Source organism: Tursiops truncatus, chromosome 13 (assembly GCF_011762595.2).
Source record: "Tursiops truncatus isolate mTurTru1 chromosome 13, mTurTru1.mat.Y, whole genome shotgun sequence".
Classification (NCBI taxonomy): Eukaryota; Metazoa; Chordata; class Mammalia; order Artiodactyla; family Delphinidae; genus Tursiops; species Tursiops truncatus.
In genome coordinates this window covers 85,825,048-85,851,278 of record NC_047046.1, presented here as the reverse complement: position 1 = coordinate 85,851,278, position 26,231 = coordinate 85,825,048, and the positions used below count along the sequence as shown (strand labels likewise).

Below are 26,231 nucleotides of genomic sequence, written 5' to 3'. Positions count from 1 at the left end.
AACTCAAAGCAAATGATCTCCTTTAAAAGATGCTTCTGGGCTTCCCTGGTGGCGCAGTGGTTGAGAGTCCACCTGCCGATGCAGGGGACACGGGTTCGTGCCCCAGTCCAGGAAGATCCCACATGCCGCGGAGCGGCTGTGCCCGTGAGCCATGGCCGCTGAGCCTGCGCGTCCGCAGCCTGTGCTCCGCACCGGGAGAGGCCACAACAGTGAGAGGCCCGCGTACCGCAAAAAAAAAAAAAAAAAAAAAAAGATGCTTCTTTCAAGGAGCTGAGGGTTAAATACAGTGTCATGAATTTGTGTTCCTTCATGTCAGCAGTATTTTTGACTATGATTTGTATATTATTCATGTGCTGTTAGGTCCTGCCCTGGAGGACTTTACAGTGGGCCATTTTGTGAGTGTTGCAGAGTACGCTTGGGGATGGTTTGCCAGCCAGCTGGAAGGGGATTTCTAGGTATAAAATTGCAAGGGAGTCACATTGTGTTGGGATATTTATTACCTGCCACAGGTAGGCACAAAAGCCTGCCGTTTTAGAAGACGGCGCAAAGCTAGTCTGTATCCCCATGTGTCTCAAGACTGCTGTTCCGTGTGGTTATTAAGTTTTGTCACGTTTCGAGGGTGAGACCTGGTGGAATTGCTTCCTCATCCTGGGGCTGGCCCTGTTCTTTGCCACGATGCTGCGGTTTACCTGCTATTCCTGCCTGTAAATCCAGGTTCAGGTCAGCAAGTTTTTTATTTAGAGTGAAGGTCACGTTCCATATCTTGCCCTATCCATCACTGAAATGCTTCTTTGGATAGTTAAATGGTGTCGAGACAGGCTAGAATTCTGTTTACTCTCTTGCTTGTGGACTCGTAGTATCAGTGTTCAGGAAACTTACCGGACTTAAAAAAAAAAAAGATCGACTAGCGTTCAGGTAGGATAACAAAGTCCAGATCGACATTGTTCAGCTCTGATAAAAAGCACTGTTTCTCTTTTTCTGTTTCACTGGCCCAACAGAACAGTGCTTTGGAGACGTGTGCACGTTTAGGCAAAGGGATGCTTCCACTCCAAGGAGAAGTGAGAACTTCTTAGGGTCACCGTTCTTTAGTGTGTGGGCCTGACATTCTTCACAGAGTTTTCTAAATTCACATGCATCTCGAGTTGGATTTCATAAGTTGGCTCTTATCTAGGGAATGATTGAAGGCCCCAGAGCCAGTCACCCCAAGTTGGCCGTACAGCTGGGGCACTCAAGAGCTTAGGCAGTTTCTACCCAGGCACGTGACATTTATGGGTATTCATCTGCCTGGGGATCTGCTAGTCAGATGGACTTCAGTATGACAATAAATGCAAGTGTTCTGATTAAAGCATCCCTTTCTTAGACAAACCATGGCTGGGTTTGGAGGTTAGTGGAAAACAGACACAGGACTGCAGGCTTACATTGAATCACTCAGGGCAGAATTTCTTTCCTGTTCACTTGCAAGTCACTTTGTTTAATTCACTTTAAGATGTCTGAAGTTGGAACTACGAATATGATCTCTGTCTTATTTTTTTTTAATAAATTTATTTATTTATTTTTGGCTGTGTTGGGTCTTGGTTGCTGCGTGAGGGCTTTCTCTACCTGCGGCGAGCGGGGGCTACTCTTCGTTGAGGTGCGTGGGCTTCTCATTGAGGTGGTTTCTCTTGTTGCGGAGCACAGGCTCTAGGCACACGGGCTTCAGTAGTTGTGGTTCTCGGGCTCAGTAGCTGTGGCTCGCGGGTTTAGTAGGTGTGGTGCACAGGCTTAGTTGCTCCGTGGCATGTGGGATCTTCCCGGACCAGGGCTCGAACCCGTGTCCCCTGCATTGGCAGGAGGATTCTTCACCACTGCGCCACCAGGGAAGCCCTGTCCTATTTTTAACTGAGAGGAATTGTAGCAGCTGAGCACAAGTGGGGTTCCTTTCCCGTTACCCCTTAACTTTGTTTCTTGTGTACCATCCCATTTGCTGGAAGGGAGTTGATCTGAATGTCATTATTCCAGGGAATTAATATGAAGCTATACCTTTAAATTATTGAACCAGAATTAAATGTGGACAGCTGGGACACGAGGTCCTATACTGTATTTCTCTTGCATAAGGGGGTAAAGACACACAGTACTTCACTTTGAAGACATAGAGATTTTCAGAAATAAATTATGTAGAAGTTCACAAAATGCTACGAAGACACAGCACTTTTCCGTTAGGGGTGGGTGGTGTGGAATTCACGGCAGATAACACGTTAATTGATTTTCAACCACATAGTTGAGGAATTGAGTTATAGCCAAATACTTAGGGTAGCGTTCCACTTGCCTAAGTTAAACTATTGCTTTTCAGATAAGTATACAAAATGCAAAGTTCGTAGACTGCAAAGACTCCATCATCTTTGCCGGCAAGATATTTACCATCCAAAGAGGAAATTGCATTTTGAGAAAAAAGAACGTGTGAGAGATTTCACAACATGAATGTAATTTTATTTTATGCAGGCTACGATTTGTTGAATGCCTTCTAGATGCCAGTTGCTGTATTAGGCGTTTAAATCCAATAATAGCTTAATCAATATATGTAGATTTTTAATATACATATATAAACTTTAACTTAAAAATTAAAATCTGACCATGTTATGTGAGTTTTCCTGCAACTTAAAAAAAAATCATTTTCCCAAATTAGTCCTTTTTTAAAAAGTGTTTTATTTTGTAATCTTTATTTATTATTTTTGCCCACGCTGCACGGCATGCGGGATCTTAGTGCCCCGACTAGGGATTGAACGTGTGCCCCCTGCAGTGGAAGCACAGCGTCCTAACCACTGGACCGCCAGGGAAGTCCCTGCAACTTATTTTTTTTTAACATAACCTCACAACTTACTCTTTAAGGGATGGGTGGAGTACAGATGTTTGCACACCCCGTCTGTGGTTTCCAAATGCCCAGTACCCAGTGTGGTCCACTCTGACCCATCAGAAGGGAATTTGGGGTGAGCATCGGCCAGTGGGAGCGGGCCAGCTCCCGCCAGGTGGATGTCGCCCCGGGGAAGCTGAGCTGTGTTTGTCCCCGTGGGGGACTTTGTGTTGCTACCCATTTCCTAGTGTGCAGTATACCTCTGTGATACACAGTTTTGTGCGCGTGTGAGAATGTTTCTTTGGGCTTAGTTCCCTGAAACGGAATTTTTGGCAGGAAGGGGCATTTTCATGGATGGATGTGGACGCATTTCCCAGCAGGATATCAAAATGTCATTTCACAGCCCCGGCAGCAGTCAGGGACCTGTGGCTTTCTCTTTGTCAGCACTTGGTGTTATCAGTCTAAGTCTTGGGCAACTTGATAGGGAAAACACCGCATTGTGTTTTAAAAATTTAAAGCCACATTTAGCGTTTCTTAACGTTTGTTGACTATTATTTCTCTTGTGAACCACCTGTTCACTTACTCGGTCGGTTTTTCCACTGAGTTATTCATGATTTGCTGCGTTGTAGGAACGTTTTGTTTATTAGGACAGTAGCTTTGTGCTTTGTTGTTGCTCCCCAAACATTCAAATCGCCTACATCTGAGTTGTTTCGCAAAAGGTGTGTGACTGAAACTGATTTTTTTTTTTTTTTGCATTTGAGTGGGTGAAGGAGTGTGTAACAATTGTTTTGATTTCTTACCTGATTATTGTAATGGTTACTTTTTCTCTTGATTCCTGGATAGATTTTGGGCATTTATATTTTATTAAAAAATTAGTAATTTCTTTCAATATTATCACACTTGTTAATGTTTTGAAGAACATTGTATTCTTTTAATTTTCCTTCCTTTGGTGGTCAGTAGACCTAATTTTCCCCAGCCCCTGCCTTTTTTTCTTTTGACTAGGCCAGCTTGTCATTTTTCTCCTTCATTGGGCTTATCAAAGAGCCAGTTATGGACTTCATTTATCAGTTTTGCTGTTTTTTTCTGATTTGTGGTTACCTTTTAAAATTCAAATTTAAGGATTTTAATTTTTCTTTGTTACTTTTTGATTTGAATATTTCACTGACGTATTTTCTTTATTTTTAAATCCTGCAGCTGGTTATACTTTCAGCTTTCTGTGTGTCCCATAAATTTTGACACAGAGGAGTTTCAGGAGCATTTTGCAATTGCCCCGTGATCTCGTCCTGCCCCAGCAGTTGTTACAGAGAGTTTAAAATTTTCCAAATGGGTGGACTTTCGTTAGCGTTGTTTTTGCTTTCGCTTGTTAGTTTTTGGTATCACAGTACTATGTATGGAGCCTGGGAGATCTGTGCTGTTTCTGATTTAAGGAACTGTTAGAGCCCATCTTTGTGGTAAGCATGCAGCCACCTTACCTCCTATTGTCACTTTAGCAAAGTGGCTGGTGTGGGGTTTGATACTTACATACTAGATTGAACTCTACTTTTTAATTCAAGGCTTCTATTGTTTTTACCTCTTTAATCTGCCAGGTTTAAGAGAGATTTGTTAATTCTCCCAGATCCATTTTCTCTCTTTTGATCTTTCCATGTATTCACTGGGGTGTTTGCTTTGTGTATTTTGTTCTCTGTTATTTGACTTTAAAGGTGTAGGACAATTTTATTCTTTGTGATTTTTTTTTTTTTTTTTTTTACCCTTAATCATTATAGTATGACTTTTGTGCAATTGAATGCCTTTTGAACCATGAATTAAACTTTTCGTGATATTTCTGTCTTCACTGTTGTTTTTGTTTGCATTTTTCTGGTATATTTTGTCTGTGTGTCCAAATTTTCTGAGTTCCTTCATTTTGGGTGTCTTCTGCACAGGGCATAGAGTTGGATTTAGTTTTTAACCCTTTCATTGAGTCTTCTGAATAAGTAGATTCATTTATATTTTTTGCTGAAACAGATTTCTTAGGTGTTCTTTCCTAATTTTTAAAAAAACTTTTACCTTGTTTTACGCTTTCTTCTTTGTTCTCTGTTTCTAGGTGTATGAATTACGCTTCCTCTCCTTTAATCCTTGAAATCAGAAGGTAGATAGAAAGTCCAATGTTTTCAGTTTTACTAGTGGTTATATTTATAACTTTTGCCTAAACCCCTGTTTCTCAATGTATCCACTTCAGTAACAATATAATTCGACTTCCTCTTTGGGAAGGGTGAAGAAATGAGTACTTCTGTTACCTTCCTCCCTTTCTTTATCTCTTCCCCTCTCGCCACACGGTATGGTAATTCCTTTTTTGGATGTTGTTTTAGTCTGTTGTTAATTTATTAGTTTACATTGTATACACTGTCTTGCAAGAAATGTAATAATGACATGTTCATATGTGTGTCACAGTTACTTAGACTTGATTCTATTTATACTTATTTCTTTGCTTATTGGGTTTAGTGATCATTACCAGATATTTTTCGTTTTTATTTTTTTGCCTGTGAGTTCTTTGAATGTTCTTTTGTTTGGCCGGATTCCCTTTCCAAGTAGATGGGAAAGGATGGTTCTGGGGAGGACAGGAGTCCTTGCTGGAGTTAGCTTCCTGAGCAGGAGAGGGTGCTGGGGAAGGAGGGAGCCTCGAGGTGCTCGTGTGTGTGTGCGCGCGCGTGCGCACGTGTGTGAGCACGGCAGGTGACGTCTGAGAGGTTGTTAGGGGCTGTGGGTGATCTCGAGGGTGCTGGGCTCTGTTCATAGGGTAGTGGGCGTCCTGAGGGCTCTCACCAGCGGTGAGGTGATGGGTTCTGGGTGACCCCTCAGTGGTCTTCAGCAGGGGGCTCGCCGGCGGGGGGACTGAAGAGGGGGCTGTTTAGGGAAGACGGTGCAGGGCAGTGCAGAGGGAGGGTGGTGCTTGGGGCCAGACCCGTGGCTGTGAGACTGGAGAAGGTGGACCCGAGAGGGGCATTGGAGGGTGTGGTCCTGGAGACGTGGTGACGGATTGGGCCAGTGGGAGATGGAAGGAGGCCCAGTGTAGATGTGGTGAGTGCGGGACCCGGGCTTCCAGGTCTGGCCCTGGTAGAGACTGCACCCAGACAGTGTGGTCCAGCTTCCTAAGACTGGCAGTGTCTCCTGCGCTGGGCCAGGATCTCTGTCCAGTTACATCATACAATCTGTGAGGGCATCAAATGTTCGGGAAGAGGCCTGACTGCTCCTGCGGGAATGTTTCGACAGCAGTGACCTGGGCCTCCCGGATCCCAGAGATACTTGTGTTCCCTGCTGCCCCGACAGAAGTGGGCAGGTGACAAAGCACTCAGTCCACACACGGGCACAGTAAGGGCCAGAGAAATAATGCAGAGGCCACACATCCCGGTACAGAGAAGGGGGCTGAGGCCCAGGAAAGCTCCCTGCGAGGGGTTGCTTCTGTCTCATGCCAGGTGGCGGAGGGGATGCAGACCAGCCTTCTCCCCTGTCCCACCAGGATGCTGGTGGCAGAGCACGCCTGCCTTCTGAGTTCAGGAGGTTGAGGGTTTGACGGCTGTCATAACCTCTGAACTGATGATACATTGCGCATGCTTGTAGAATTATTCTTTAAAAGTTCTTAATAGCAATAGTGTTTTTATCTGATTCTAATTTCTTCTGGCCAGCAGGTTGGTGAGGGAGACTGTAGGTCATGTCTTTGATGTGGGTAGAATAAAGCATCTGAAAGTTGTCTTTTAATTAATCAGCTTGCAAGAATACTTTTAAGAAAATTACTTGGGAAGGAGAAAGGAATATAGAAGGAATTTTAAAAATCAGGTTTATTGAACTTTATGGAAACACTGTCAAGGGAAGGGTAAGCCGTTGCAGTGTGTAGGATTTACATAAAATCGCAGAGAAGAAGTTCTTAATGTGAATTAGGTCAGAGCTTCAGTGCTTTCGGCCGAGGATGGTTGTAAAATATTTGTTACCAAAAAATGAAGTGGATTAAAATTCTCAGAATAAACCAGAGAGCACAGAAGAGGATTCGTATGGAATTTCCAGCCCAGGAAGAAGTGGGACATTCCAAAGCTGACTTATAAAAGGGCCCCTTGGATCAGAACACTGCACAGTGTCAGTTAAATGCCGCATCTAAAATAACCTGAACTTGGAATTTCTCAAGCCATTAGTGCAAAAAAGAGTCACTGTGGGAAGCATATTGTGCTGGATAGAAATATACCCTTTATGGGGCCCTTCTTTCCATATTCGAATTAGAATTGTATTCTGAAAACTTCTCATTTGCTCCAGAGCTAAGTTAAAATTGGGGGGGGGGGGGGGAGAAAGGGACTCTTTTCTGTGAGCTTTTGGCCCAGACAACTCAGCAGAGAGCATGAAGTGTAACAGGGAGTTTAAAGCTGTCCCAGATTCAGCCCATGAAAACTGGCTGCCTCGTCTAGAAAAAAAATTTTTAAGCAGTTGGTGGATTCTAGTGATGACCTCAGACATCTAGAGGTCTAATCCTCATTTGAGATAATACTGTTTACGGAGCAACGTATTTTAAGTAATTTTAACAATGGATTATTGACCTCATAAGGCCTGTAAATATTATTCACTTATGTCTTGTCTTATGATCTTTAAGCGAGTACAATATTCAAGCATTTTAAGTGATTTTAAGCATTTCAAATCCACATTGTTTTGGCTTTTTACTGTGGTAAAATATATATAAGGTAACATTTGCCATTGTAACGATTTTTAAATGTACAGTTAGTGCCTATGTTGGTTTTTTAAATTAGTGAATATTAGTTGAAAGGAACATAAGACAACACCGTGATGTTTCTAGGTACAGTGTGACTTAACCTTTCAGATTCCAGGACTTGAGAATAAAAGAAGATAAAAATAGACAGTGAAGTCTCTGTTTAGTCCCAACATTAAAATTATATTTCTTTAAATATTAAAGTTTCTGGCCAGGAGACTAAAGTTACCAAAATCCCTTTTATCTGAAAAGCGAATCTCCTCCCTTGGCCCAACTCAGTAATTTTATTTAATTTCCTTTTACATTGAAAGAAAGCACTTTGACCCTGAATGCGGTCGTGGAAACCATTACTAGGTTTTTGGTTATTTCAGTGTGGACGGGAAAATATGTAACCTGAAATCGTGAGTACTTTCTTTCAACTGTCCGCTCTGTACAATACACACATTCATAGACCTGTACTAAAACTTATTTTTAAAGAGCCCTCCAACTAGAAGGAGGTAATGAGTGTAGCTTTCTTAGTAACATAAAAACAGGACAGCAAATCCCTAATAATAATAAGTTTGGGTGTCGTTTTGGGCCGGTGACCTCACTGTGCTGCACAGTTTACTAATTTTACATTTTGCAGGGAGAAGGTACAAGCTTTCTCCAGGGCAAGGGAACTTCAGCACAGCCTGACTTGACTACATCAGCTATTTATTCAGGCAGACGGAGCTAAACCTGTGGAAAGACTATAACTTCGTTTAAGAAAAACTGTTCAGGAATGAACTTTAAATGCCTCTAAAATCGATATGGGAGGTTGGAGGCGTGAGACCTGGACGTTTTCTTTCAGTGCTGTATTCCTTCTTGGCAGTGCTATACTCTGATGGTAAAGGATCTTTCATGGTTGGGGAAGCATAGAAAATGTGAAGCACTGCTGAATGCAATCTGTACACCCCAGGCCCTCTGCTGAGGTCTAAACAGGGTAGGTAACAGGGGAGTGTGGATCGAGGTTTCCATTTATTCCCCCGAGTGAGAGTTTCTGTCTCACAAATACCTAGTGTGGTGGGTTTTCTTATTGAGTGGACGTGGGCCTGTCCCCAGTCCCAGACGCTGAAGGACGCCGCCAGTCTTAATTCTGCCGTCTCTAATTTCAGATAAATGAACACATTTCTGCGAAAGTGGGAAGCGGAGATCGATGGCCCGTTTCTCGACCTTTCTGGTCCACGAGAGCAAGTCTCAGTGTCGTCACATATGCACCAGGAGACCTCCTCCAGCTGCCTGTCAGCATGTCTGGAAGTGGCGCTGAGGCCTCTATGTGCAGATGGGCACGGGCTGGGCTGCGTGTACGGCCGTCCAGGGTTACTCAAGGTGTCCCCTTGTTCTCAAGCTCAGGTCTGGAAGAGGCTATGGTGCCTCTTGGGGAGAGGCTGTCCGGCAGGACAGAGGGAGCTAGAGATGACCTGGCAGTGGCCAGAAGCACTCAGACCGCCCTGCATCTGTTCTTCCTTTTCTGTAGTTGCCCTGAGGGTCTGTGATGCATGTGGTTACCTTATCCAGGGAAATGCATTTCTCTGGTAACAGAAAAATCAGGAATTGAAGGTACTTACAGTTTGAACATGTCTGCAGATGCAGGAAGTTACTAAACTTCTGCTTTGAAAACGAGGCTGCCCATCAGATTGCAAAAGACTTTTGAGGCTCAGACTCTAAATTGATTTGACGTGTCGTGTCTTTCTGAAGATCACAGCCAGCCCCAGGGCCAGGACCTGGCTTCACGTCCCCTGGCCAGCACGCTCTCTGAGCCAGTTGTAGCTTGCAGTCCCTGGCGGAGAGGGGTCACTTCTGCCCCCGGTGCTCAGAGGGGTGGGCCTGGGCAGAGAGACTGGTGGGAGATGTTTGCTTTCACCGAAGTTGTTTGTTCTCTGAGGCGAGAGAAGCGGGACCAGCGGTCCTTCCATTCCTCCCGGCCCCAGGTTCCAGGTGACGCTCCCCGAGACCCAAGGTTGCTTCTCATGGACTCTACATCCTGGACCCCAAGGCCTCACGTCTGAGCCTCCGGCAGGCCCTGAACTGGCCTCTGTTTTAGTTTCTCCTTGGAAATCCAGTCCTCGGGCCCTGCCCCGTCTGCGCAACTGGCGTGTCGCTGCAGGGCCCACGGGCCGGGCTCTGCAGGTTCCCTGGGCCTCCTCCCATGGCCGCAGCACATGGTAGCCTCCTCTGTCCCTGAGAGTCTGACCTCAGGTCCTGCCGGCAGGGAGGGCCTTCATCACCTTTGCCTTGTTTGCCCACTTGCCCCCTGTTCCCCCATGGTCCCCTCCCCTGGGGCCCGCTTCCCTGCCAGGGCCGCCTTGCCAACTCCGGTCCCCAGATTCGGGGTGCTCACCCCGAATGTCTCCCGCAGCCTCTGGCTCTGCCGCAGCATCTCCTTCTGGGCGTCTGCGGGAGCCCCTCCTCCATCCCTGCCGCCACGGTCTTGATTTCCCTGGAACCGACCGCATGCACGGCCCCGCCTCCGCCCTCCCGTGGGCCGAGCACCTGAGCATGCAGGTCACCGGGCGGGGTTCTCTTTCGGGTCCTCCTCACGCTGCCCAGGGCTCTTAGGGTGAAGCCCGTGTGAGGGGGAGGGTCCGCGTGTGGACGGTGGTCGTCGTGCAGGAGACTGGGTGGTCTGGGCTGGGCGGGGGCCAGCTGCGCCCTGGAGCCGCAGGGCAGGAGTGTCCCCCGGGTGATGTCACCGTCCCTGAGTCAGCTGAGAGGCAGCAGGGCCCCGGCGGGGGCGGGGGGGGGGGGGCAGCCACACAAACGTGCACTGTGCCCGTCTTTCAGCAGGACCCTAATAGCAATTAATGTAATCAGTGTCACACATCAAGGATATGGAAGGAGGGCTCCCCTGATGGCGCAGTGGTTGGAAGTCCGCCTGCCGATGCAGGGGACGCGGGTTCGTGCCCCGGTCCGGGAGGATCCCACGTGCCGCGGAGCGGCTGGGCCCGTGAGCCATGGCCGCTGAGCCTGCGCGTCCAGAGCCTGTGCTCTGCAACAGGAGAGGCCACAGCAGTGAGAGGCCCGCGTACCGCAAAAAACAGCAAACAAACAAACAAACAAAAAGAATATGGAAGGAGCTTGAATTAATATTCGCTCCCAAGGGACCTCGGCAATTTTCAGCAAGGCTTAGACGAGTCACAGGGGACAGGGAAAGTCCGAGAAGCAGCGGTTGGAAGCCCGGGTCTGTTTTGAATCCAGAAAGCCTCTGCGCTTCTAAAGCTGGAATCCGGGGTGCAGTGAGCACAGGAAAGTATAGGCAGAACCGGGTCTCTGCGGTCCTCCCCGCTGCTCAAGCTTGTCACGTGCCCCCAGCTGTGGAAGCCTCTCCCTGCCTGGTCCTCCGTGGGCCTTCGCCCTCCCACCCACATCTGTCTTCTCCGTGTCATCTTCTCTGTTCTGCCGTCTTTATTTCCAAGGTGTCTTCTTAAATATCCAAGTGTGGAGCTCCACCCTCTGCCTCTCCCCAGTCAGAGCGAGACCCCCAGCTTCCCTGCCCGCCCAGCCCTTGCCTGGCCACCTCCGTGCTGTGTGACGTTAGCAATGTGCTTGCCTTCTCTGTGCCCTACTTGCCTTATTTGTAAAGTGGGGAGAATGACCATAATTACAGGGGAGATGGCATATGTGCTGAGCTCATGCCTGGTACCTGGCAAGCCCTCAAAACATGTTAGCTGTTGTCTGTCCACTGAGTGGCAGCCTCCGTGGGGTGGTGTTCAGGTGCCTGCAGGGAGATCTCGGAAAGAAGCCACAGGGACCCTCATGTTGCTCCGTGGAGGCGGGTCCATCGTGTGGTTGGCTGGACCACACCAGGGGTGCTCGCATCTTCCTTTGTTTGGAGGGACCTGTGTCTTCCGCCTCTCACACGCTGGCCTTCTCTTTACTCTCTCTCTAATTTGTTTCAGTTATTTATTTTTTTGCAGATAGACAACATTTCATTTAAATGAGACAGCCTTTGTAACAGCATATGCTCTCTACTAAAATGTTTTATTTTGATTTTCATGGGTGATTAAATGGTTTTCTGCACAGCATGCAAGGCAGTGTAATTTTATTTTAAATTTTGGACTAATTCTAGATTTGCAGAAGGTTGCGACAATAGTTCAGAGCGTCCCATCTCCCCTCCAGCCAGCTTCCCCTGATGCAACACCTTAGACAACATCAGTGCTTTTGTCAGGCGGGCAGGAACTGCGGTGGTGTGTCACTTGGGGCTGACTTCCGGGCCCTGTTGGGATTCACAGTTCCGTGAGTGTCCGCCTTCTGCCCCAGCCGGGTTCCCCGCCGCATCTGGTGGTCACTTTTCTCCGGTTGTGACGGTTCCTTGGTCCTCCTTCGTTTCTCCTGGCCTTGGCAGTTTCCAGGAGGACCCGTCCGCTGTCTCGTAGTTTGTGCCTCCGATTGGGTTTCTCTGATCTCCTCCTTCCCGTTAGAGCTGGGGACGCTTAACATCACAGCACGTCAGGGGTCAGTCTTTCAAAAATCGACTCATGCTTCACGGTCTTTCCGGCTCTGCTTCCTTTGTCTTTTATTGCTTAATGGATCTACAGATGAGGGTGCAAAGCGCCTGCCATCAGGGCGCTGGCCCTGAGATTCTCCCCTCTGACCGTGTGTTCAGCCGAATCTGGAACTTTCCTCCCAGGTGCCACGGGGCATCACAGTCTCAGAGCCGTCCTTGATGTGGACTGGCTCCCTTGGCCCAAGGGAGACGCTAAATAAGAGTTTTTAAACGGCCTCTTTCTTCTTTGAGTTTCCTTGACTAATGAATCATAGCCAAAGAGTAAAATCTTTTATGTTTCCTCTCCCTGTTCACCTGCTATGTCCAGGAACAGGGAGTTGTCTCTGAACACATGTGACTTTGAGATATTCAGTCAAGGAAAAACTGTCAGAAAAAAGTTCATGCTTAGTTTTAAAAACTCAAACGTTGAAGACAAGTCATCCAGCTGGTGTGAGATAATGAAGAGCCTCTGGGCACCTAGAGAGCCTGGTCCTGGCCGGGGCCTCTGGGAGATCCCCTGATGGTGAGGCAGCAGTGAATACACCACCGAATGTCGTTCGTACACCCCGTGCTGCTTCTCTGTATTGCTGATGCTGCTTAGACGATATCATCCTTTCTCACTGGCCCTGCTGCATCGTCCTGAGGGGCCCAAGATACATCTCAGGTCTTAAAACATACGGCCACTAAGTAATTTCTTTAAAAGGGGAGAAAGGAAGGGAAACGTCTCAACCTCTTCATGAGTGAAACGACCAGGTCTGGGGTGCAGGAGCGGCCTTGCAGGCCCCCCATCAGCTACCCTGCTGCGGGGCTCTGCACTCCTGGACCCCCGGGACCCTGGTGCCTCCCAGCAGCCCTTCCTGGACGCCAGCCGCTAGCTCGTGGGATGTAGTCTGAGTTCCGGCTCCTGAGCCCGGAGATGCCAACATGTTACGTGATCATGTAAAGAAAGGGAAATTACCAGGAGCTTTTATTTCCAGGGATCCTCGCCTGCCTTTTTCATTTATACAATAGTATGTTTAATTTATGGTTAAGAAGATCGACTTGCATGCACTGCTTGTGGCTCATGCAGCAGAAATACCTCATTCTAGACGTTACAAGGTGTCTGCGAGTGGTGTTTTTAAAGCTCGCTGTCAGCCACCTACTGCAGAGGTCTTTTGAGTGCAGTGAGGACAGTAGCACACCCCAGTCAGACTCCCGATCCGATGCTCTGCCTCATCAGCACGGACGAGCAGGGCAGGATGAGGTATGGAGATGCCCTGAGAGCCGAGGTCCAGGACAGGCAGCCCCCCCGGGTGCGGTGTTTCTGGTGGGGCTCGACCTGCAGGGAAGCACAGTGTCGCCCAGGAAAGCACGTCCTCGGGTCTTTGTTGGTGATGTGTGACAGCCTGCATCGGCGGACAGTCAAGGTTAGGAAACGAAAGGCCCTGTGCATTTGCAGCAGTTTATTTCTTTCTTAAAGAAAACCAATAGCAAACTTTTCTTAAAAAGGTAATTATTGATACTGTAATACCAACCGTTGATCATTTCAGACTCTGAGAGGCCGGGAGAGTCCTGTCTCTTCCCCAGAGCACCAGCGTTAGATGAGGGGGCTTATTACTTCATTTAACACGTTCAGGGCAAGTCAAATTTGGTTCAATTAGAATTCCTTCCTATTTAATCCGTCGGACTTCTGTTTCGCAGACCTGGGATTGAGGGCAGGCTAAGCACCGAGTTGTTACTTTGACCTTGGTGTGGGACCGCTTTTCCCGGCTTAGCTGGAAACGTGTTAAAAGGAGTTTGATGGTAAATAGAAAAGTAACCGAGCATGAACACCTGATTGCGAAGCCCTTTTATCACCTCCTTTTTATTAGGACCAATTCAAGAGCAAAACTCTTCAAGACGTTTTCCCTGAGAGGCAGCTGTGTAAGCAGATCTGCAGAGCGTATGAGGACTTTCACTTTTATTATCTGGGAAGGCGTTGCTGAAGGACGTTAGTTTGCATATGAGTAAGATTTTTTTTTTGCCCACATTTCCACAGCTTGCTGCTCCTGGGACGGTATTTTTGGGCAGAGCGCTTCCGAGATGCAGAGAGCTGACCTTTCCCTGCTGGGAGGAGCCATCTCAGTGCGGAAAGCAAGAATGCGATCATTTGTAGACTTTGGGGTGTTCCTGTTTCCATCTTTGGTTTTTCGGGTGGTCTTTAACGAGAGGAGCTGTAGGTCTTTCTCTGCACCCTGTGTGCCCCGACATGCGTGGACTCGTGCCTTTGTGGCTTCGGTGTTTCCACCTAAACAGACATTCTAGACACTTAAGTGTGTTGAGCCTGCGGTTCCTGATAAGGAGATGTGCGGTGGTGACACTCTTTTTCCTCTTTCTCCAGTAATCGTGTGGATTGTCCTTTGATGAAAGTCATGAAATGGTTTGATTTGAATTTGTACGAAGGAGTCTCTGGGTTTGAAGAACGGAAACCTCAGGTGACGTTCCTCCCCCAGGAGGATCCCACGCGGTGCCTGGCGTGGCGATGGGCACGTGACTCCGTGTGGCCACGGCAGGCTCACCGGGGAAGCCTGGATGGCGCTGCTATAAGTTTAGAAGCCCGAAGGAAAATACTAAATGTGATTGTAATATGAAAGATATTACGATGCAAAATAGGAAAGGGAGAGCTCATACGGTTTCTTTCTGGATTTGGGGAAAAGCACTGCATTTTCGGTGTCAGAGAAGGAGGGAGCAGACGTGGGATTTGCACGTGGAGCCCTTGGGGGCGGGGCGGGAGGAGGTTCCTTCTGGCGTCTGCGTGCCTGGGGTGAGGGTGTGGGCCCGGAGCGGGGAGCCGGTGAAAGCACCTGAGCCCTTGAGAAAACTGTGGACCCTTGTAACTCAACACGACGCAGATTCTCTTTTTGAAAGTTTCTTTCGGCGTGGCTTTTCCGTAAGTGCTTGTGACATCAGGAATCAGAGCTACAAGGGATAATTCGCTAAATGATCTATGATTGAAGCATCTGGAGAATGCGGTCCTGCACACGTGGAGAAGTGCAGGGTGCACACGTGCTGGGTGAAACTGACCCAACATCAGTGGGTATCCTTTCAAACAAATAGCTGTGCTGAACGTCGGGACTTGAAGGTGAGTGAGAGGTTTACCTCCTCAGAAGAAAAGTGAGATTTCCTGTTTGTTTCCTAGCGGAGCCGTGTTTTCAGAGCGTGACGTGGGGAGGAATTATCCTGATTGATTGCAGGACAGGATGAGCTGTTCTTAGGAAAGGAGCCTCCTTGTGTTAAAACAAAAAACATGTTGATTATTCTTCTGCACATCACTCCTTAAAGAGAGCATCATGGTCTTACTCTCGGTTCTAATTTTGAAGGGTCTCCTGTCACTTACTTAGCTTATTTAGTATAGTTTCCCTTGAGAGACTGAAGAACTAGTTTGAGAAAACGCCCATTAACTGAGAAAGCAGTTAGGTTTTGCTTCTCTAAAATGCAGGCAGGTTCAGTTTAAGGAGAAAAAGCTTAAGTGTTTACAAATCCTGCAGCTCCTTACTGAGACCTTGCCAAGGAGAAAGTTGTAACGTACAAGGAACTTATGCAGATTTTTCTTGGCCCCGCCCCTCCCATGGTGTAATATGCACTCACCTATGAATTCTCAAATATAAGCATCTTCTGTTGCGTGTGTGGCACCTTGCCGGCAGGTCTCCGTAACCTTCCCGTGAGCCCTGCCGGCTTAATTCAGCGGAAGGACAAGTGTAAGGCCCGAGTGCGGTGGCTTTACCTCCCCGTGGCCTTTGCAGCCCCCGTAACTGGGCACCCTTAGAGCGGCAAAGCCGCTTTGGAAAAAAATAAAAGACAAAACTCAGAGTAAATGTAAAGCAAACCGAAAGCAGTTTTATGGTGTACATCTGTACGAATCACTTGCTCATATGATTTTAAGTGTAGAGCTGAGAAGCCAGCAGTACTGTAGACTCAGAAGTCACAGCCCACGACTTCCCTGGTGGCGCAGTGGTTAAGAATCCGCCTGCCAATGCAGGGGACACGGGTTTGAGCCCTGGTCCGGGAAGACCCCACATGCCACGGAGCAGCTAAGCCCGTGCGCCACAACTACTGAGCCCTCGCGCCTAGAGCCCGTGCTCTGCAACAAGAGAAGCCACCGCACTGAGAAGCCGACACACCGCAACGAAGAGTAGTCCACGCTCACTGCAACTAGAGAAAAGCCCGCGCAGAGGCAACGAAGACCCAACGCGGCCAAATAAATAAAAATTAAACAAACAGAAAAGAAGTCACAGCCCGTATCCACCCCGCAGTGAGTCAGTGAGTGGTGACCGCGTGGGGGTGTGTAACTAGGGTATAACTGGTCCATGGTTCTGAGGGTCCCAGTGAAGATGCTTGCACATCCCGGGGCACCCCTGGCTGACGTCACGATATGCCTCTGTGTGTCTGAGGGCCTCGAGGCCCCGGGCTGGTCCCTCGTTCAGGGGAGCGGTGGTGCCTGGGGCGGCAGCTGAGGAACCTGGCAGTTTACGTGACTCGCCACCAGACATCTAATCGTCCTTCGATTTTGCAGCTGACCAGCTTGCACTCGGCTATTTATGGATAGAAAGAGGCTCGAGCTTTGGGCCTGTAGTTGAACGAGACCCCAAATGTGTTTTGTTCCTCTTGCCTATGAGTCCCATGCGATGGTCCAGACCTGGCTTTGGAGCGCGGTCCCTGAAATGGTACAGCTGCTCGTCGCGGGTCCAGAAGGGTGGAAGGGTGTTTTTTGTTTGTTTGTTTGTTTTTTTTGCGGTACGTGGGCCTCTCACCGTTGTGGCCTCTCCCGTGGCGGAGCACAGGCTCCGGACGCACAGGCTCAGCGGCCATGGCTCACGGGCCCATCTGCTCCGCGGCATGTGGGATCTTCCTGGACCGGGGCACGAACCCGCGTCCCCTGCATTGGCAGGCGGACTCTCGACCACTGCGCCACCAGGGAAGCCCCTGGCGGAAGGGTTTTGCTAGATGGAGGCTGGCGAGGCTGGCTCAGAGCGGGAGTTAAGGGAGTCGTGCTGTTGGCTGTGAGCCCGCTCCGGAGGGGAGGGGAGCCAGAGCATCTTCCTCCAGGAACGAGGGCCTGTGACTGGCATCTCAGGTCACTGGGACCTGCGTCCTCCTCGAGTGAGGCAGGAGCGGACTTCAGTGACCCGCGTGCCCGGTCTCTGGTCGGGAGACGGGAGGTCAGGGCGGCCTCTGATCATCAGCCGTATTTGTCTGGTGACATAACAGAAGCTCCTTCAGACGACTGAGCTGGAAACGCGTACTTCAGAGCAATTGCATTTTGTTTCGTTTCATGTGAATTCTGTGGGCAGGCCATGCATGTCCCGTCGTTTTCTCCCCCAGGTCCGTGCTCACGGGACACCTGTGTGTAGTCACGTGGCCCTGTTGTGCGACAGACTTGTGTTGACCTGTGTCCTGGGTAAACGACACGAAGTTTATGGGTAACTGTCTCTTTCACCAAACAGGTGTTGGCAGGGTTTGTGTCGGTGAACTCTAGGGCCTGAGTAATTGTCCCTAACCTGGATGTCACAGCCCCTGAGAACACGAGAGCCGCCGCCCTGGCTTTTGGGTCACCTGCCTTCACCCCGCCACCTGTGCCCACGCGGCCCCTCACCTTGTCTGTTGCCGCGATGCCTGCAGGGCTGCTCACAGCACCTGGTGGAACGGGGCAAGAAGGGCTTCTGGGGTTGGATGTGTAGCAGCCCGTGGAGGTGGGGGAGTGAAGGGAGGGAGGGGGCACCGGTGTGACGGAGAGGGCGTCCCCAGCACCCTCTAGTACGGCCCTGGTTCCGGGCCGTAACCAGACACATGATCCAGCTGTGGTCGCCGAAGCGGGGTCCTGGTCTCTGGGTTCCTGGAAAATGTGCCCACTGTTCCCTCTCCATTCACCGCAGGCCCGCCCTGGGCTCATAAAGCGCGACACTTCCCAAATAATCCAGGCTGGGCTGCCGGTGGAGAAATTCGATTTCAAGTTCGATATCTTTTCTCTCCAGGGACGGAGGGGCCAGGAGCTAGGAGCTTTGGAATTCAGAAATGTGCCTGGTTTTATTTTATATGTACTGTTTCCAAAAGCTGTTTCTGGGTAAGATGCTGTGGCTTAGAAAGAGCCCGTCCTCTTTTCTTGCAAGATCATTTAGGATCACTTCAGGTGCAGAATTTTCTTAGCTTTAGTAGCTGAATCACACAATAATGTTATTATGGGGAATGAAAGTGGAATTTTGCTTGTTTATTCTTTTATCTTTGCAAGGAAAGTATAGATAGTCTTTTATCTTCAGAAATTAGAACTTGCAGTGATGTGTCATTAACTGTGCTTGAAAATATATTTTTAGACAAGCAAGGCAGAATAAATCCTACAGCCATGTGCTATCACGTTCTTGTCAAGAATTGCTCTTGGTAAACATTCTCTGATAGATCACTCTCCTTAAGAGGCTGAACTACCCAGCTGCTTTCAAAGGCGCTGCTTGGGTTAGTGATAAACCAGGTCATGTTACAGTAGTTATTGCTAGTCAGGGATCTGGAAAATTTAAACTGATTATGGTGTGTGCGCTTTATCTAGTAAAGCATTTGGGGAAGAATTTGTCCTTTTATAATTTTGATCCTCTTCCAGTATTGATTGGTGTTGGTACAATGGCAAACAAAGTCTTAAATAACTTCTTGCATGATATATACCTTTCTGCTGTCCTACCAGAATGGATTCAATTCAGTCAATCCCTGTATTCTTACCGGAAATGTTTGGGAAGCTGTTGCTTAGCGTTTATTAAAATTGATTCTTGAAGAATTTATCTGCTGTGTCCTCTTCATGAAGGGATTTCTGGGGCCTGAGTTCTCTGCTAAACAGAACTACCTTGGAGGGTAATGTTTAACAGAACGGTTTATGGTTTACTGCACATAATTACCTCCTTCTGTATTCCTGGACACAATTCTTTCTTTCACTTGGTGGTGGGGACTTCTAGGTGCTTTCACAAAAAGCACAGAAGAAAGAGATACTATTGAATAGGTGTTAATTGCGATCTGTTTTCTTATACTGGGAGAGAAATGTTGGTTTTAGGTAAGAGGCTGGAAAAACAGGTCGGTGTATGCATGTTGGAGGTGAATATTGCCCTTTGCTGTTGATTTACATGAAATAAAATACAGCTTATTTCTAGAAACAGATTTCAGTTAAAATATATTTACCATCAGCTAATACACATTTCAAGGAAGTGTTCCATAGGAAATGCAATGCAGTGTTTCTGCCCATGACTCTTTCGTTTTCACTGCTGGTAATTTCTAAACAACCAAAAAAATTAAAAACAATTTAAATTGGACCCCGAATTGGTGGCAGTTTCTACACGTTTGAGGTTAGGCTGAGTAAAAACCTATAAGCCACTTTCAAACGGGATTTCTCCCTGCCGTTTATCTAAGGCCTTCTGGTGTTCCATGTTTGTTTTAAAAAAGAAATTGATGAGTCTTCATTTTCTCTGGCGTTCCCCGAGTTTTCAGTGTTTCTGAATGAGTGGAAACGTTGGCTTTCATCATCTTCGTGCAGGATGGAAAAAGAGTGAAAGTAAAAACTTGTGCTTTTGTGGTTCCCGTACTGAATAGCAAGTGATTTTCTTCTAGTTTTGTAAAGCCCCTTGGTGACGACAGATTTCATGGAGCCGCCCAGTTTGGGGGAGATGCAGTTCTGAGCTTCTGGAAATGCGGCTCTTAATGGAAATGTTGACAAGATCATTAACTACGCCGGCAGTGCTGGCCCCTCCAGGAAGCTGGATTTACTGCCAGATCTCAGCTCTTTGTGGTGGACCCAGGGCTCCAGCAGGACACCTATCTGCAGAAAATTACAGAGCAAGCCCCTGTTCCTGTGATTTTTCTTTTTTTCAGAGCAAGCCCCTGCTCCTGTGCCTCTTTTTCCCGGCTTTGTGAAGTTTCCTTTTGTAAGGACAAATAGATTGATAAAGCCACTACTTAATATGAGACTTAGGAACTAGTAAATAACAAGTGTCAGTAATGTATTCATTTTGGAGAGCAGGAGAAAACGCAAGTAAACGCAAGTAAAAAAAAATCTTCTTTTGAGATTAAACAAAATCCATTGCCTTTATTTTCACGTGGATGCCTCTTCATTAAGTCTCCATACCATTTTGGGTTTTCCAGGATATGGAATCGCACGCCCCCCCGTTTATTCTTGGCCTTTTCTGAATGTGATCAAGAATTCTATTTGTGTATTCATCTGCTTTCCTTGTTCCCCTGTAAGGTCGGATTTGACTACGAGTTTTTGTATTTTAGTAAGGACGTGTGGGCAGCTTATATATTAACGTTAATTTATATTTTCTTGAGCAAGTATCTCGGTATACTGCCCAGTGAATACATACGGGTTACTATTTATACCGTGAGGAAATGTTCTTCTCTCTGGAGCTGAAGATGGCCTCTCTCTCTGCTCAACCAGGAATTTACTGGGTTTTTGACACATGGTGGTAAACAACTTCATCAAAGATAACCAACTTGTGGAATAACGGTTAGGTCCTCTCTGCATGTCTGCTATGTACGGAGCAATGATTCCAAAGCTGTGGTCTGAGGCACAGAATGGAAGCGAGTCTTGCTTTTAAATGATCGCGGAGTTTGCGCAATAAACCCTTATCATGGACGCTAGTTACATTTGGGGACTCGTGTTGGCACTCGCATCGATTTATCTGGGGGGCTAAATGATTGAAAGGAAACCTTTGTTTCGGAAGATGGACGTTTGTCACCACTGTGTCCGTGCTTTGTTCACATCACCTTGTGTCCTGAACGAAGCCCTTTTGAGGTTTACCTTTAAAATGAGTGCTTCTGGCAGAAAAGTCCAAGCACACTGTTCTCCGGCTGCTGGGAAACAGGTCTGCCGGGTCCACTTGAGCTTCCCCCATACTCTGGGACAGCGGGTGTGTGTCCTTCTGCCCAAGCGAGGGAGGCGGGGCGGACTCCCCCGTGAACGTTGCGATTCTGGTCGCTCGCGTTCGTTTCTCCTTCTGAGATGGAAACGGGGTCTGCGCTATAATGGATTATTGATTGGTGCTGCCGTCAGCGCCCTGGCTCTCCAGGCAGTGAATGCACCACTTCATGGGGCGGCTCGGACCCCGTCTGGGGACTATAAGCCTGGGACTGTTAATCTGGGGCAGATTGGCGAGTGGGGAGAGGAACTCCTCATTGTTGTGGAATTTCTCCCCATTTGTTCACAGAATGGGCTTTTTGTCTCCGCAGTAGATAAGCTTGTGCAGGATGTTAATGGTGCATTTTAATTCATGGCTCATAAGACCACAGTGTCACTGGGAAGGCCCGTTGCATTGTCTGCTGGAGGACAGACGGGCAGTATGTGAAACTGACGGCAGCACCCACGGGCCCTGCAGCCTCACTGCCTCACGGCCGCCCTCAGGAGGTCACTTCTTAAATTTTATGACCTGCCTTCTGGGGCCAGAATATCCTGTAAATATCTTGCGCCTTCCGCCTGCCCTGAGCTGTTTTCTTTGTAAGGGCGTCTTCCCCACAGCACCGATTCCCCACATTTCCCGAATTCTCCTGTTTCCCCCCCACCCGGGACAGTGGCCCCCCTGTGGGCTCAGCTCAGCCCCCATCCCTCTGACTCCCGGAAGCCCCCCTCTCCCCCGGTGACCAAGGGAGAGAGAAGGAGAGAGACCACAGGGCGTCAGGGAAGCCGAACTATCTCTTAGTATCGTGACGTGGTTAATTAATGAGCTAGAATTGAAGAGACATATTTGACAAACAGCACGCGCATCAGGCTTTGCTTCTGTCGACAGAAGGGCAGCAGACCCAGTGTGGGAAACGCCCCTTCCAGCTTTCCTGCAGCCCCTCGTGCCCCGCTGAGGTCTGCAGTCTCATCTGGGTGCCTTTAAAGAAACTTGCACAGTTGTTTTGTTATGCAGATTACTCTAAATATTAGAGGTTATTTCAAAAAAAATCAGCCTTCTGATTCCCTTTCCAGGATATGACTTCGACAGAACTGAATTCGATGGTTTTGAGGGAATCAGTACAAAACCGTTTGGCTTTTGCTTTGTGTTGGTTTACTCTACAGAGCAGAAAATGCCAAGATTTCCTGTACAGGCAGAGCGATGCTTACTGTGTAAAAATACAGGATGCTACCTTTTCCCCCTGACAACGCCACATTTAGTTGGTCAGAAAATGATCGTTTAAACTGGGGAAGATAAACGCCGGCAGCCTTACTGGAGTTTTGCGATGGGAGGATCTCCCCGAGCACTGGAGTTTTGCCCTGGGGCGCGATGGGAGGCTCTCCCCGAGCACCCACGTCTTCATGGCTGCTTCATTTTGGCTGCGATGGCTGGCTTTGCACTGTCTGCACCAAGGCTGGGCCCCATGGAGCTCTGGGGAGATCCCTTGAATGTCCCCGGGGCAAGCCTCTGAAACACCAGCAAGCAACCTCTTAAAATACTGCTTTCATGTGGACCGTTTCATATCATTCAGATAATTTTTCTTTCTTTGACTTTCAAATACTAGAATTTAACAAAAGGTAATTTTCCCAAAGTGCATTCCTTAGAGACTTTTGAGCTTCCTGGGGGCCTGGAGAGGGGGAGGGGAGGGGAGGGATGGGGATGGGGGAGGGCCAACCGGGCTGCCCCAGAGCAGCTCTGCTTCCCATCGTGCTACTTACTGGAATTGCAAGTGGGAGTTATTTTTTAACTTCTTCTGTGAAAAACATTCCAAACCCATAAAAATGGAAAGAGTAACTAATGAACGTCTGTACACCCACCATCTAGCCCTAGCAGTTGTCAGCATTATGATATATCTGCCTTCTCCTCTCTTTTGTAAACCACCGCTAAAATATTTCATTACACATCTCCAAAAACTAAGAAAGTCTCCTGTGTTACAGACCTAACGAAAGTAATAGTAATTCTCAAATATGGTCTAATACCCAGTCTGTATTAAAGCTGACTTTGTCTGGAGTCTCGGGCTGGGACAGGTTTGAACTTGTGTGCTATGGATGACGATAGCTGTTCGTGGAATACTTTGTCATTGTATTAGACAACTTCTGTGGTGAACCTTTAGGGCCCAGTGAATACATACGGGTTACTATTTAGCCATTTCTAACATAGCTTCCTAAACTCTTATTTCCTCCTTTTGAGTTTATTAAACCAAACAGTGTCACTGCGAGTGACTAGGTATCTTTGGGTACTGCACTGACATCTCATTCATTTATTTAGCAATTATTAATTTATAATAATACCTACCATATATTGGCCATTTGCTGTGTGCTCAACATTGCACCTTGCACGCATTACTTTAAATCTCACAAAAATACTGTAATATAGTTCTCATTACCATCATTTACATTTTATTTTTTTAAATTTATTATTATTTTTTGTGGTACGCGGGCTTCTCACTGCTGTGGCCTCTCCCGTTGCGGAGCACAGGCTCCGGACGCGCAGGCTCAGCGGCCATGGCTCACGGGCCCAGCCGCTCCGCGGCACGTGGGATCCTCCCGGACCGGGGCACGGACCCACGACCCCTTCATCAGCAGGCGGACTCCCAAACACTGCGCCACCAGGGAGGTCCCATCATTTACATTTTTAAAATGAAGAAATGGACTGGGAAACTGAGAGGTTGAGACACTTGCTCCCAGTCACACAGCTGATCCCAGGGAGTGGCAGAACCGAGTTTGGATCTCAGGTAGCCTGACCTCGGAGCTCACGGTCTGGACCACCTCTCATGGTGCCGCTCCCTGCTTGGCCCTGCGCTGGTGTCAGGACTCAGTGGTACTTGGTGGGTCTGCCTTCACAGAGTAGGATGCCTCACACACGAGTGACCAGTTAAAGAAGCGGTAATAGAAGCATGTCCAGGCATGAGCTGGGATAGGGCCAAGGCTGGGGCATGGGGACCGTGCCTGACCCGGTCACAGGGCCAAGGGGGTCAGGAAGGGTCTCTTAGAAAGGCCACACCTGAGAAGGTGGACGGCGGGTGGGACCCGCATACCTGAGGGTTCCAAGGTGGGAGTGAACGCACATCCAGCTGGGGTGCGGGGCAGGTGCACAGCCATTGGCTGGGGGCCCAGGGACCCCAGCAGTACAGGGGTTCAGGGCCTTAGAAGCCCCCTCGGGGGAGTTCGGGCCTCACCTTCAGGGTGTGCGAAGCCTCTGAAGGGTTGAAGTCTCAAGGTCGCCCAGCTCTGCATTTGGGAAGATGATCTGGGTTTGAGATGAAGGGGAGCGTGTGGATTCAAGTGTGAATTGGAGGTCCAGCCCACAGGATGATGGGGTTACCCCTGGGTGTGGGTGAAAGGGCTAGGGGTTGCTCTAAAGGCTAGTTGGGCCCACACCCACCTGGGTTTCCCTGGGGAGACCCGGCCACCCTTGGCCAGGGCAGGTCATCGCTTCCCTCCGTGCTCTGCTGCTGTCCTCTGTGTGGTTACGTGTTTCTTTCTGACGCCTGGGTCCCTCGAAGCCAAGACTGTTGCTTAGTTATCCGAGCCCTTAGGCCTCATGAGTGGCCTGGCGCCCAGTAGCTCTCAGAGATTGTGATGAAACCCTCGTTAACTCGCCCCACGACCGGGCCCTGGGGCTTCCACCGTGGGAGCCGTCACGGGAGGGCGTGCGGGACAATGATGGACTGTGGTCCCACGTGGGTTCTTACAGATCTGACAGCTTCGTCACAGGGCTTTTCCTTCTGGTGTGTGTCCTGGATCCCAGCCCTGCAGGGCTTGTTCTGAAAGGAGTTACTGTCGGCAGGTGGAGTTAACCGGGTCCTTGGAGCTGTTTCACAAGGTCACCAGGGATGCTGCAGGAAGGGACTTTTCTGCCTTCTGTTAGGTCCAAGACTCAGTTCCCAGGTCCTCACTTACAGAAGTGATTTATTTGTTGAAACCTTTACCCGCAGATTAAATGTTTCCCAAATCCAGTGAGTGTCAGCAGTCTTGAGAAAGTCAACTTTTTTCATTTGTGCTGTGCAGGCATGCAAACAAAGAATCAAAAAGGAAGAATCTCTCTAGGTGTGGCAGTGCCCTTCCATATGTGCATCTAGACCTGGTGCTTTATTTATTTATGCCCTCACGTGTTGATGTCTTAAAGTTTAGCTGCATATTTTATTTTCAAAAAGTTTATATTTTGCCCTCTTAAACCCCTCCCCCATCTCCATGATAATGCATTTTATGTTATGAATGCAGATTTATATTTTCTGTAATAAACATCTTACTTTTTCCTGTTGTTATAATTGTTATCATAAAATGATATAGGCAATATATATAAATATTTATGTAATATGAAATTACCTAAATTTTTCAAAAAGAAACTTACTTCCAAAATTATGGAAGGCATTTTACAAAAGTAGCTTCAAACTGTTTGTCACGTCCCTATGAGACACACACACACACACACACACACACACACACACACACACACACACAGAGGGAGAGATGCATTGGAAATCTATTTTAAAACCCTAATCCGCAAGCCATTTTTATGCCTAAACAATTAAATTACAGGCTTGTCTGGCAAGTTCCCAATTACAGCCTTGGAAAAAGTTTGTAATATAATAACAAGAAAACTGTGGTTCATTATGGGCAAGATATGATTCAAATGGGGCTGTGCTCTATGTGTGTATATACATGGGTCGTATGCCAGCTGAAACACACGTGTGGATTTTCTCTCCCCTCTACTTCCTAATGTTTGTGTTGCCAGAAGACTTTCTTTAATCGCTCTGGTCTGAGTAAAAAGCTAGCATTTACTTACACGTTTTGTAAGGCTAGTTATCTTTAGGTTAACGTGTTTCAGGAGAAGTTGGAACACCAAGTCTCACTTGACGTGCGTCTGCCTGTGAGAATAAAATGGGGACAGCTCGGTACCGGAATGCATTTGGCTCAAACCAGGTAGTGTGACACTTCATCGCGGGGCAGTGTTTGGATGACCACCTCTCGCCACCAGAGACCCCTCCGGGCTCACAGAGCCTGGTGGGCTTTTTTTTTTTTTTTTCAAAGGATAGCAGAGTCAGTGCTGTGGATTTTGGGGCTAATAAAGTTCCCCTAAGTCTTCTAACCGGGGCGGCTGCCCTGCTGCATTTTCACATTGGAAGTTCTGATGACACCATCCTTGTTCTTTTGGGGAAAAGGACTTTTGTCTGCAGCTGAAAAGAATCATCACGAAGATCTGTTGATTTGGCCACTGACTAAGGAAAGCCAGTTGTGGGGAATTCCTTTTTGACTGTTT

General features: G+C 48.0%; 1 protein-coding gene across 8 annotated transcripts in view; it reads left to right on the top strand.

The window, feature by feature from the left end:
• Positions 1 to 26,231, top strand: part of ZNF516 (zinc finger protein 516) — a 113,596-nt gene that overhangs the window by 16,316 nt on the left and 71,049 nt on the right. Inside the window, exon 1 of one of the 8 annotated variants that reach the window (XM_019937228.3) lies at positions 238 to 4,278. The exons of the other annotated variants lie outside the window; for them this stretch is intronic. The gene's annotated coding sequence lies outside the window, so the exon portion shown is untranslated. Of the gene's footprint in view, positions 1 to 237; positions 4,279 to 26,231 lie in introns of those variants that run through there. 8 annotated transcript variants of the gene reach the window in all.